Consider the following 13,134-nt stretch of genomic DNA (forward strand, 5'->3'; position numbering starts at 1 on the left):
TGCAGGCAGGCTCGCATCGCTTATCTACACGATACATGCACCTTTTTTTTATCGATATTTATTGCCTTGAGACATCAGTAGGGTATGATATGAAGAATAAATAAATGATTAAATAAATGTGCCAGCTAGAGATCCAAGGACATACCATGACTACGCGGAATTGAATTTAATTTAATCTCAGCTCTCTGCTTTATTGAGCCAGTGGTAGCATTCGAGATCACGCAAACAGTCGAAGCTTTCTTCCCCGAAGTCTTCCTTTTGTTCAGACCTGGTGCACCAGGTGGCTGTCAGCAAGTGGTTTCTCTGGCCTATCTCGAATGGTTTATTTTTAACACTTGGCTGAAGTTAGCTTGGACGCGCGGTATAAAATATGTCGGCTATCGTTTGGTGCCACCGGCTTAATAGCAAGAATCTGCACTAAGCACAACTCTCTGCAACATCCATATTGTCCACATCCAGCCTTGGCTTCACGGTTTTGATGGTAATATATGCCGGACAACCCGGCAAGAGTGTATAGGCACCGCGTCAGGTGCCAGTGATGGATTTCACGCGGTATATCCTCACTTCTGCCATTGATCATATATGTGCGTAGTCACGCAGCAGGATGAGATGCGGCTCCAAATGATGCTCACACACTGCCAATGTTTCTGTAAGAGGCTTTTCCTGCCTTCACAAGCTTCATTTCCACTTTGTGCGATGTTTGTTGTCCCTCGGAGCAGCAAACAAAGGTGAGCACCCGGATAGCCGCGCTTCGGCATCTCGGAGCAAAACAGTGCGAGTTGGTCTTTTTCCTGGCCATTTCGAACATCGCATGGTGCTTTTGAAGAGCTGAGATGTCTTAGTTGCTGTGATGGAAGGCAGAACTGAAAGATCGAGGGCAAAGTCACAAGAATGTGCAGACTGCACGGCGCGCCAAGCCTTGACTTCTCTTTGCGGAGGGGCACGCGGTCCTAGGATGGATGGATGGATGGAAGGATGGAATATAGGAGCGTCCCCTTTGAAACGGGGTGGTAGTAGTAGCTATCATGCTCATTTTTCTCCCTATATCTTAATTATTGATTTAGAAGGGTTAACTAAACCATGATTCTATTTATTAAATTTTGTTCCTACATTACTAACATTATGTCACTTCTCTGCTTTTAAGCCACCAATCTTCCAGTCGTTTTTTGCTAGTTTCCACCGCCGGTTTATTCACCCGGTCACTGTTATCTCTAAACCCCAGAGTTTCAGGAACAGTGATTGCGCCTGCACCAACTTCCGGATGGATACCATTACATTCGAGTATAATGGTCAATTGTTTCACTGGAGTTTCCACATACAGCACATGCGTCATCTCCATTGTTAAATTTCTTTTTGTAGCTGCGTGTTCTAAGGCACCCTGACCTAGCTTCAAAAAGTAGGGCACTGCCCCTTGAGTTATCAAAGAAATCTTCCTTCCTGATCTGCATTTTCCACTTTCGGTATAATTCCACATTCTGTTTCTTTTCCATCGAATTTATCCAACTTTTACCTTCTGTGTTTTTCACCTGTTTCTTAATGCTCTTTATTTCTCCGTCCTTGTTACTAGCATACTTACTAGTTAGTTTCCTAGTTCTTTTCCTCCATTGTGAGTCCACGCTTTTTAGGTACAGGTATTTAAATACTTTAGCTGCCCATCTGTTACTGTCCAGTTTCCTCAGGCGTTCCTCATATAATATTTTACTCTGAGCTTCCCGCACTTCGAAAGATGCCCAGCCCATATCTCCATGTACCGCCTCAATTGTAGTTTTGCCGTGGGCACCTAGTGCTAATCGTCCAACGGATCTCTGATTTGTTTCTAATGTCGACTGTACCTCTGATTTTAGACACAAAACCGCATTTCCGAAAGTCCGGGCACCATAATTCCTTTCCAAATACCCCTCAAAACCTCACACCTATTGTATCCCCACAATGCCTTATGCTTCATTATCCCGGCATTCCTTCGCCCTTTGGCCTTAAGTGATTGCTCATGCTTTCCAATGTATGCCAATCCTTCGTTTACCCATACCCCCAGATATTTATATTCTGCTACTCTAGGTATTTCAAGGCCTTGTATTTTAACACCCTGATCAGTTGAGCCGTTGAAAATCATCATCAGCGATTGGAAACGTAACTGCAGCGCCACCGGCGGCGGTCAGTGGCGTCCGGCGTTGGTTGGTTGGTTGGGAACTTTGGGATATTCACGGGGGGTGGGGGGGGGGGGGAACCGGACACGGGTTATGCCGGCCTAATGTCGCGGCGGCACTCTTGGTGTCCGGGGGATGGGGAAGTGGGATGTTGGGAGGGGTGGGGGGGGGAGATCGTCTTGTCGTCGTGGCCCGCACCAAGCAAACAGCCCGATGAGCGTCGGCAGGTCGGTGGTCCGGTGCGCAGCCTCCGGTGCAGCAGCGCTTGCGGGTGGTCCAGACGAAGCCTGGTACTGAGCCTCTACGAGGCACAGGAAGGACTGCTAGTTACAGCAGGACACCACGGCGATTGGGGCAACCGCCGCAGCAGGGGGGACCGCGATAGACTGCTGCCAAGGCAGCAGTGCGGCGGGTGGCGCTGTGGAGACCGTCCGCGCCGAGGCCCGCGAGCAGGGAGCCCACGGGAAACTGTGTCGCTGGAGAATCCGGGCGGCAGCAGGGAGGACCGCTGATTTACCTCTGCCGTGGCAGAGGTGCGGCGGTTGACGCTGGAGAAACCGCTGGCAAGGCGGCGCGTCGAGGGCCGTGAGCACAAGGCCCACGGGAATGCTGGCGAAGCAGCGGGGGAACCGCAGGAGCGGCAGGGGACGCGGGTGCGTCAGGGCCCGCGGACCGTGAAGTCCGCGGGAGACTGGCAGTGGCCAGCAGGGATGCGCCCACGAAGGAGCTGCAGTGGGCCGCCGCAGTAGCCATGAGCCCGGTCCAACGCAGGGGCGCGCCGCAAACGTGGAAGCAACGAGGGGAGTGCCGCGGGGAAATCCAGGTCACCGGCACAGCACTGGGTCGACGCCTCGAGGGCGGAAGGGGCGCACTGTGAGAGTCCGGTGGTCCTGGAGTCGGTTGCAGCACTGGGTCGCACCTCTCACGCATCTACGAGTTGCGCGAAGGAAGTCACGGGTCCGGGGCACTACGGCAGCAGGAAGGTGTGCAGAAGCCAGCGAGATGGGGACGATGGCCCAGGGAATGTGCACCAGCGGGCTGTAGCAGGGAGGACTGAACCCCCGAAGGGGGCGAGCAGGACGCACGAATGCGTGAGGGACGGTCAAGGCTGACGAGAGCGCGGCGAGAGCGGGAACGCACGAGCTCGCCGGAGCGAGCGCCGCACGCACCCGCTCTCGCCGAGCTCTGAGAGGCGACTCTCCGGCGTGCAAGAGCACGGCCGGTCTCGAGGGAGCGCTCTCTCCCTCGAGACCGGCCGTGGCAAGAGGCGCCCATTTTCCTTCCGACGCCCGACCACTGTGCCGGAGTAGCCGGGTTCGAACCCGACCTCGGCGGCTGCGTTTCGATGGAGGCGAAACGAAGAGGCGTCCGTGTGCTGTGCGATGTCAGCGCACGTTAAAGATCCCCAGGTGGTCGAAATTACTCCGTAGCCCTCCACTACGGCTCCTCTTTCTCTCTTTCCACTTTCACTCCCACCTTCCTGCCTTCCCTTACGGCGCGGTTGCGGTGTCCACAGAAAACAAGTGAGACAGTTACCGCGCCTTTCCCTTTCTATAAATAAATCATTTTCCTTCCGTTCGCGCCACTAGAAAGTATTCTAGTTCACTATAGTTAATGACATGTACAGAAGAAAAATAAAAACCGCCATAGGTATTTTTCCCTTATACTACTCATTGAAAATGAGGTTCAGTCACTTATTCGTCCTAATAAGCTTTAGCGGGTCGCGATAGTTAGGTACATAAATCGCCACTAACTTTTCAGATGCTTTAAACTGAAGGAGGAGTCAAGAAAATGTGCAATAAGGAACTGTGAAATCAAAGTGACACAGGCCTACGCGAATGGTATATGATAACACGAGCCCTTTCAAGGCAGTTATTTTCATAGCTGCAGATAAATCAGGTCATAAATATACGGCACTGCAGTGTTCTACAAGGTGAGAGAACTGTTATTTTGAATCTATGGAGCACTGACCTGTAGTAGATGATTTTGGTGCGCGAAATGCTGTTTTAAATACAAGAAAGGTTATACACATATATTTCATGCAGAACTTTACAACGAACACAACATTTTAGAAATGTTGCAAACAAAGTCCAGCCACGGCCGCTCAATGGAGGCGCACTTGGGTGCGGCCCGTCGCGTCGCCCAGAAGAGCCGTATTCACGGCCGTTCTCGAGGGAGAGAGCGCGCGCTCTTTCTTACGTTCTCAATCGCCGCGTGAACAATGGGAACTTTTCTCCTTGAGTCACGCTCTCCGCCGCCGCAAGGGGCGCGACCTGCTCACTGTTCGGTCCGCATCTGCTTCAGTGGCGGCGGTTGGCTTTTGCCTGGTTTCGCGCTGTCGCCCGCGGGTTTCGTGGTGAGTGCAGCTCCTAAATGAACGATTACAGAAGGTAGATGCTGCAGCGGCATCCTGTCAGCGTGCTACACACGTGAATGGAGTCTTTATATTAAAAAACACTGTCGCTCAGCAAACGCTCGACAAGCATATGACATGTATTGCAGCGTGGTATCTACTTTTGTTCATTTTAATCTGAATTTTTTCCCAAGCCTGTACAAGAAGATGAATAAAAAAAGTGAATGAGCAGTGATCACATCGAAGCTTCTTCAAGGCAAACATAACAGCAACAATGGCAAAACCGTCTTTCAGCGCTAGATGAGAAACCATCGAGGTAACACCGAAGATGAAAAATATTTTATAAAAATGTAATGCAAGTTACATTTTTATAAATGCTTACATGACATAGAGTATTAGTATAACGTCAGAGTAAACGCTTTTAAGTTTTGTTTTCAATTTTGCTATAATTTATAGACCAGCAAATGTTTTAGGTTGTATTATAAACATTATTTTCATTTTGCAAATAAATGTTGGTTTAATGAAATGTTTACATGATATAATGATTATTTCATCAAAAAACAGGAAATCTATTTCAAGCACTAATTCCGAGCAATATTTTCTTTCTTTTTCTAGTATGTTTTTGAACTAATAGTTCCTTGTAACTATCTGTGCAGTAATGCCTGCCTTAGAGAGCAATCGCTGCCCCATTATTTTGGTAGAATGCTTTGCTTATTACACATTCGCCACTGTTACTCAAGGGACACCCCTCAATAATGGATATAAAAGCTTTTCTCTGTGCTATTTATTCAACGGTGACTATAGGAGTTGTATGTCGCGCTGTATTGCGCGCCTAGGCACCTAGCGTCGACACCGACGAAATCATTTCAGCTCTGCCGCAAACAGTAACCGAGGAACTGAAAGAAGTGATGGTATCTCCTGTCATCCCATTACCCACTGCCACGTATTCTGGTTTAGCTTACGTCGCTGGATACATTGTGAAGTTAATCAGCGACTTCGGGTGTGACGCTTGTGCTATCCTTCTTGAAATTAGCGAAAGAAGCAGCCCCATGTACACTATTCTGCGAGGACAAGGTTCTAGCGGACTGCATTATCCAAAACCAGAGTTTGTAGCCCTCTTGGACAAGGTAGTGCCTTTTTTTTGAGAAAGCTGTCGGGCACCTACCACACACATGTCATTGAAGTCCTTCGAATCTTAATCCAGCCAGCACTTGAGAACTCACCTTTGCTGAGTTGCCCGGAAGACATTGACAATAGCCATGCTACAAGGTCCGCTTCTTTAAAATGTGAGAAATTTCTCAGAATCCTTCTTGTCAATTATGCTAAGAAAGTGACAGACAGAAACGAAAGGCCAGCTCCTTATGTGCACAAACCAGAAAGATTTTGAGACTTTAATTTTCTAGCCGCATATACCGTTTTGATGAATGAGTGCAATGTGTTAACTTTGAAGGACATATTTTTTTATTGCTTGCTGCTCTTTTCAATTATGCATATCTGTTTATGCCCCTTTCCTTGATTTAATGTTGTTGTTTTTTATCACTGTATTAAACTACTACGACTGTCTACGTGTGCGTCATTGGCGAGACTACGTATACATCTGCTGTCTTTCAACCTACTGATTTGTTTTAAGCGAAGCTAGAACAGCGCACTTCACTAGACAACTGAAATTTTAACTGTATGCGTAAATGTTTGATCCTTACTCTGAATCTGAGACGTGCTATGAATTTTCGTCAGTGCCTCTTTTGCTCTAAACGAAAACGGCAGCGGTTGACAGAATATCCACCGAACAGTTTGCCATGCACAAGCGTCAGGTCGCGTTATACCTGCTTACAGCTTTCAAAGGCACACTGCATAAAATGGTACATATAGTTTTGTGAAAAATTTAGGGGCAAAAAGTGTTGATGTAAGTGGTGGTGGTGGTAGTGGTTGATTTTTTTTATAAATAATCAAAAAGAAGGAAAAGAGTATTGCCGGCCGCGGCAACTGCTATCTAATAAACTGAAGCACTTGAGCAGCGGTCGGCGGGAAGGAAAAGGGATAGGGAGAGGATAGAGGATTCGATCGTGCGCGACAGCACTGACGAAGGCGCGCGCGCATTATTGACTATTTTATTGCTCATACACGATAAATCAGACGCTGATTACGGCTTCTTACTATAAGCCATAAGGGGTGAAATATCAGGACCTGCCGGTTGCAACCGATGCGGGCGGAGCGAAGAGCGAGCACGCGTTTCCCTTGCGCGTGAACGGCTGTAGCGGAGGAGCAGCAGTGGGGCGGTGGCGACTAAAACCCCTCGATACTTTGAAAGTTACGCCAACGATTGAACTTTGCCGCCGCCGCGCTACCTCCTCGCCTGCTCCTCGCCCCTTGCGCGCCCCTTCGCTGAAGGCCGGCTCTCCGCCCGATTTCCTGAGCGACGATTGGTCTCCCTGTCGTTGCCCTTGGAAACCGACGCGCGTCCGGCGTTTTCCTTGTGTTTTCTTTTTCCTTCGAGCCATTTTTCTCCTAGTCTCGGAGAGCGAATATTGCGCGCTGTGATTTTATTGCAGCGTGCAAGCTCTATGCCGTGCTGTTGCGCGTACAACTGCAGCAAGCGGCCTGAAGATGGTTATGCGGTATTCATGATATCTCAAGGCAAGCGTGACGGCTTGCGCACGAGTCAATGGATTCACAAGATTAGTCGAAAGACGTTTATTCCTAGAAAGAACAGAGTTCTTTGCGACGTCGGGTGCCTTTCTCACTCCCCGTAATAACGCGTCACCTGACGCTGCGTTTGTCCTGCTTGCTCCTCAATATTTTTGCGGCGGCAGCATGTTCATTGTATAAAAATAACGTTGTAGTCTGCAGCATGCTGAATATTCTGCGAGGCTCCAAGGCTCCATCATTTAACACGTTTCGACTTCTGTACAGTCAGAAACAGGGCGCTATAATCTGCTTTTTGCTGTCAGAGATAACTGCAAAATTACAGTCTCTCGATTGCTTTTGTCGCGATTATGCTAGGATCCCTGGCCTCCTTCACTAAAAATCAAAATTCGGGCTTGTAGAGGAGCTGGCCTTTCCAGCTTGTACTTGTAGTGTGCGTCGGTTACTCGAGAGCAATTAATGCTGGCCCTGAAAAACTCCTTTGGCAAGTAAACCCGAGGTATTGCTGGTAATCTGCACTAGTTAGGTCGTACGGCAATTTTTTTCAATTCTTGAATGTGTTGCCATGCTTCGACGCACGCGTGGGTTAAAAAATATGCGTTCGTTTTATCAGGTATACGGCCAATGTGCAGGAGGTGTTCATATGATCACACACGCTTCACTTTGACCATGACTACTAGGCTTTGGCAGGTTACTTTCGCTTTGAAAGCTGGAGCTCTAAAACCGCGATTTCGCGTATTCATTTATTGCGAGAAAAGTTATCCCATCGATGTCAAATCAGCCGGAATCATTGCATCAATTTTCTGTATTTACGAAACTTAAACAATCAATAATGATTATAGTTATGACGTAAAAATAGGGGAACATTTTGCGAGCAACAATTCTTAACACTGTAACATATTACTCATTTCAATTGTATGCAAGAAGATTTTTTTTTCACCTAGCCTGAGTGATTAACTCATCGCTCTATGTTCTAGCTACATTTCACTGAAGACCAGTTTGAGCCGCCAATATTACACGAACTCGAAAAAAAACAGGCCAAACGCAGTTCCATCAATTTTCTCTCACCGACCTGTCCTGAAGTAAAGGAAGCCTCTTCGACAGAGACATGAACCTCGCTCTGATAGTAGTCAGTTATTTCTGTGGCTTGCTCTTTTCCCACCTCCATTTATGAGAAAACAAGAAAGTATAAGAATTAAAATTCAATGTATAGTTGTCTCGTCAGGTATTATGAGATAATAGAGATATGACTGACAACGTAAGTCAATGAAAATTGAAGTATATCAATGGGTCATGGGGCGGCATCAGATTAAATAGTGATGGTTATGAATAGTGATAGGTAATGATAGTGACTGTTACGGATAATAGTAAATGATAGTAATAGGCCCGGTTTGTAAGGTGATAGTGTTCGTTGCGGATAGTGACAGTTAGGATAGGTCTCTGGCATTAGTAGATATAGTGATAGATATAATAGCGATAGTTAATGAATTGGCAGTTATATGCTTTCTCATTTCCGCACGTTGAAGACCTATGTGCACCTTGTAATTTTTTATTTGATTGTTGCGTTCAATGATATCAAGCTCTTTTACATAGCGCATGAGACCACAGCATGCTTGCCCCAGAACTTCAGTATGTCGGCAATAGGGCCCACCACTTCTCCCAGTGTACCCTGCTGCCTTTTAACCACACGCGAAGTCAGGGAGGAGCCGCGTACTCATAAAATTATTTCACTCCTCCATCAGCATCATATCAAGACTGCCGTGGCAAACCTGTTCCTTGCCTCGAAGCAGCAAGGAACAGCTCAAAATTTGGTTTTATAGAAAATTAACTAATTAACGTAGATAATGGCGGATCGTTAACTAGCACAGTGCCATTACACTTGGCCTAAGTTTTCCAACGGTATACGGTTCAATGTTGCAGCTAAAATTTAGATTTTAATTGCAATTCACTAAATATTATATAATTTGGCTCAGTAATTGATTGAAATACATGTACAATTAACCAATAATCGAATCTCGTGGTTGATCACGTGACATATACTATGCTTAGAGAGATAGCTTGACAGTATAGCGAAACAGACTGTCCTGCTTTGACCTTCTCTGATCTTGAAGTTCAAAGCACCAGCCTGGATCGTTTTCCGAAGTTTTACCGCGGTGACAGATTTCACGCTCTAAAAAAAACACAAAGTCAGAGGCAGTACTAGATTAACTGCACAAAGTAAAACCTTATCACGAGACTTAAAAAGTGTCTGTAGCACAGAACTCGCCTGAAAGCTTTGTTTATCAGTATTCCCCATTCAAACAGTTCTAAGAAGAAACCAATCAATTCATGAACTTTACTTTCGGCATTCTCAATGCTTTTCTCGCAATTTTTCACAAATTTTGTGCACTCCTGAAGCGCAGACCTGGCCCAAAAGCTCGCGCTTCACTCACTGCTGCGGCCGGCCGGCGGGCGTCAAGGATAAAAAGCGTGTCGTGCACAGCGCTCGCCGCCGCCGCGCGAGGAGAATCGAGGAGGAAAGCGCGGCGCGGAGGAGAGTGTCGCTACTTTCAAATTATCAAGGGAAATAGTGGCGACCCCACCGAGGCGCGGCGGGCGGTGGAAACAGACCCCATTGGAGAGGCCGTAAGAGAAGAGAGAAACGCGCTCTCCCTCGAGACCGGCCGTGCCGTATTCACGGCCGGTCTCGAGGGAGAGCGCGTTTCTCTCTTCTCTTACGGCCTCTCCAATGGGGTCTGTTTCCACCGCCCGCCGCGCCTCGGTGGGGTCGCCACCGCCCCACTGCTGCTCCTCCGCTACAGCCGTTCACGCGCAAGGGAAACGCGCGCTCGCTCTTTGCTCCGCCCGCATCGGTTGCAACCGACAGGTTCTGATATTTCACTCCTTATGGCTTATAGGAAGAAGCCGTAATCAGCGTCTGATTTATCGTGTATGAGCAATAAAATAGTCAATAATGCACGTGCGCGCGAGAGCGCGCGCGCCTTCGTCAGTGCTGTCGCGCACGGTCGAATGAAGTTTCGGGTACACTTACATCAACACTTTTTGCCCCTAAATTTTTCACAAAACTATATGTACCATTTTATGCAGTGTGCCTTTGAAAGCTGTAAGCTGGTATAACGCGACCTGACGCTTGTGCATGGCAAACTGTTCGGTGGATATTCTGTCAACCGCTGCCGTTTTCGTTTAGAGCAAAAGAGGCACTGACGAAAATTCATAGCACGTCTCAGATTCAGAGTAAGGATCAAAAATTTATGCATACAGTTAAAATTTCAGTTGTCTAGTGAAGTGGGCTGTTCTAGCTTCGTTTAAAACAAATCAGTAGGTTGAAAGACAGCAGATGTATACGTAGTCTCGCCAATGACGCACACGTAGATAGTCATAGTTTAATACAGTGACAAAAAAAAACGACATTTAATCAAGGAAATGGGCGTAAGCAGATATGCATAATTGAAAATTGTAGCAAGCAATAAAAAAATGTCCTTCAAAGTTAACACATTGCACTCATTCATCAAAAGGGTACATGCGGCTAGAAAATTAAAGTCTCAGAATCTTTCTGGACGGTTTGTGCACATAAGCAGCTGGCCTTTCCGGAACGAAAGAGCCGGATTACCTTGCACTGTGGGTCTTTACAAAAATAGTTTTTTTGCTGTTTGAAATCCCCGCCAGGCCCCGCCGGCCGTACTGTTTGGTTGAAAGTTGCGTATTCCATCGCAGTGTGTGTGTGTGTGGGAGGGGGGGGGGGAGGTGGTAGGTTTCGCTTGAATATCCTCACAAGAAAGGGTACCTATTTGAAGAAACTAACAATATTCAGTAAAAATAAAGTGTTAACTTATTACGGCCAATTCATTTCTGCATGCATGTTTCTGCCGTGGTTTCGTACCACGTGTTTCTGTGCCGCTATAATGCCAGTATATTCTAGGCACTGTAGTGCCGCCATTGCCGGCTGTCGTCCTGCTAGGGTCCCTAGAAATATTGCTAGTATCTCGTCCGCCGGCTGCGACGGAGGCGGCCGCTGAATGATCGCTGCGGTGGCGCTGCGGTGAAGCGGAGTGCCACTGCCGACGGAGCAGACGACGCGTGCGCCCGTGCGCTTCGAAATGCATTCGCTGCATGCTCATTGTCAGGTGCCTTGTACATGCGATGCCGCTCTTTAGTCTTTGATTTCAGTTTAGTCGTAATATTGAATTCGCAGCCGAGTTGTTGGCATAACCACTGATACGATTTTTTTTTTTCGTGAGCGAAGTTTTACGCGCATGCCCCTGAGCCGATGTAGAAACGAAGCTGCTTTTTATAGAAGCGTTTAGGGGTAGCTCGGCTGGAAACGCAGATTGGTGGACACGCCGCGGCCTGGCGTGACGTTTTTTGCGTCGGGCTCGATGCTTAACCGGACGTGACGTAGCCAAAAACTGGGTTTGCTTGTTTTTTTTCGTCCCTAGACGCTCTAGGGAATCGCTAGGTGCCCCCCGCTCTGGCAACGCGCGCGATTCCGGCATTCGGTTCGTGAATCTCGCTGCTGCATGTCACCGGCGCGTTCGGTCACCGAGGCGCTCGACGATGGCGGGCCTGCGCGTTTACGTGAATGCGCTTTCGGCACGCCGATCCGTGCTTTACGTTGGGCGGAATGACGTTGATAACGGCGACGAGCCGCGGGAGATCGCAAGCACCGTCAAGGTAAGTATAAATTGCGCAAAATTGTCTCGCATTTTGCTTATTTATAAGTGATGGATGGATGGAAAAACTTTATTTTCGTCAGAGAGCATGTACGGATGAATCCGTGTTAGATGGCCATCAACCCATGGCTGACGGCGACCTGGGTGGCCCACTCCACGGCCCTGGTCTGGACGACCGGGTCTGAGCTGGCCAACACGGCCTCCCACTGCTCGAGGGAAGGATCACGCATAATATCCGCCGGTGGCGGTGCTATGCTACAGCTCCATAATATGTGGTCATAGGTTGCCAATTCCTGATACCATTTGCACTCCGGCTGAATGTCCGGGTAGATTTTGCTCAACACGTATGGGTTGAAGAAACATCTAGTTTGCAATCGTCGCCAGACGCATTCCTGCGCCTTCACCAATTGCTTGTCCGGGGGTGGGTAAATCCTCCGCTCAAGTTTGAAATGATTAGTAATGTCATGAAAGGATACCAGCCCATCTCTCGTGGACCTTCCCGGAACGTCCGGCTCACCTACTTGGCTGACGAAACCTCGAGCATTAATGTGAGCCGTCTCGTTCCCAGGATTCCCAGAGTGTGCTGGTACCCATACAATTTCCGCCTCCGTAGTCCCTCGCCCCGTAGCCCGATTCAGCAATCGCGCCGCTGTGACAGATATTCTGCCCCTCGCCAAATTTCGGATGGCTGTTTTGGAATCGCTGAAGATCAAGTCAGCATTACTACTAGTAATAGCTAGTGCTATCGCCGCTTCCTCTGCAGATTCTGGGGAGCGGGTTTTGACTGATCCGGAGGCGATCAAGCGTCCCCGCCCGTCCACCACCGCAATTGCAAATGCGTCCTTGTCCTTATACTCGACGAAATCTACATAGACTGCCCCGTTGTACTTCCCGTACTTAACATGTAAAGCTTGGCTCTTGCCTTCCTGCGGTCCTCGTGATGCATTGGATGCATGTTCTTGGGCAAAGGTTTTATGTACAAGCCGTTGTGCATTTCCCGCCTAATCTGAATTTTAGTGTCACCAGGTGGAGCGTCAACTCCAATGCCGATCCTTTCCAATATGTCCCTTCCTGCTTTTGTTTTTGAAAGCCTACCAAGCTGCATCATCAAGTGCGCCTCCCGTAGTTCTTCTAGGGTGTTGTGCACCCCTAATCCCAGCAGCCTTTCGGTAGAGGCATTGTGAGGCAACCCAAGGACCGCTTTATAAGCCTGCCTAATCATAGCCTCCACCTTGCCTTTTTCCGTCGCGTCCAACTTCAAATAAGGCGTCGCATACACTATTCTACTGAGCACAAACGCCTGCACCAGCTTACACAAGTCCTT

This window comes from Amblyomma maculatum, chromosome 2 (assembly GCF_055883805.1).
Source record: "Amblyomma maculatum isolate TAMU_Amacu chromosome 2, ASM5588380v1, whole genome shotgun sequence".
Taxonomy (NCBI): domain Eukaryota; kingdom Metazoa; phylum Arthropoda; class Arachnida; order Ixodida; family Ixodidae; genus Amblyomma; species Amblyomma maculatum.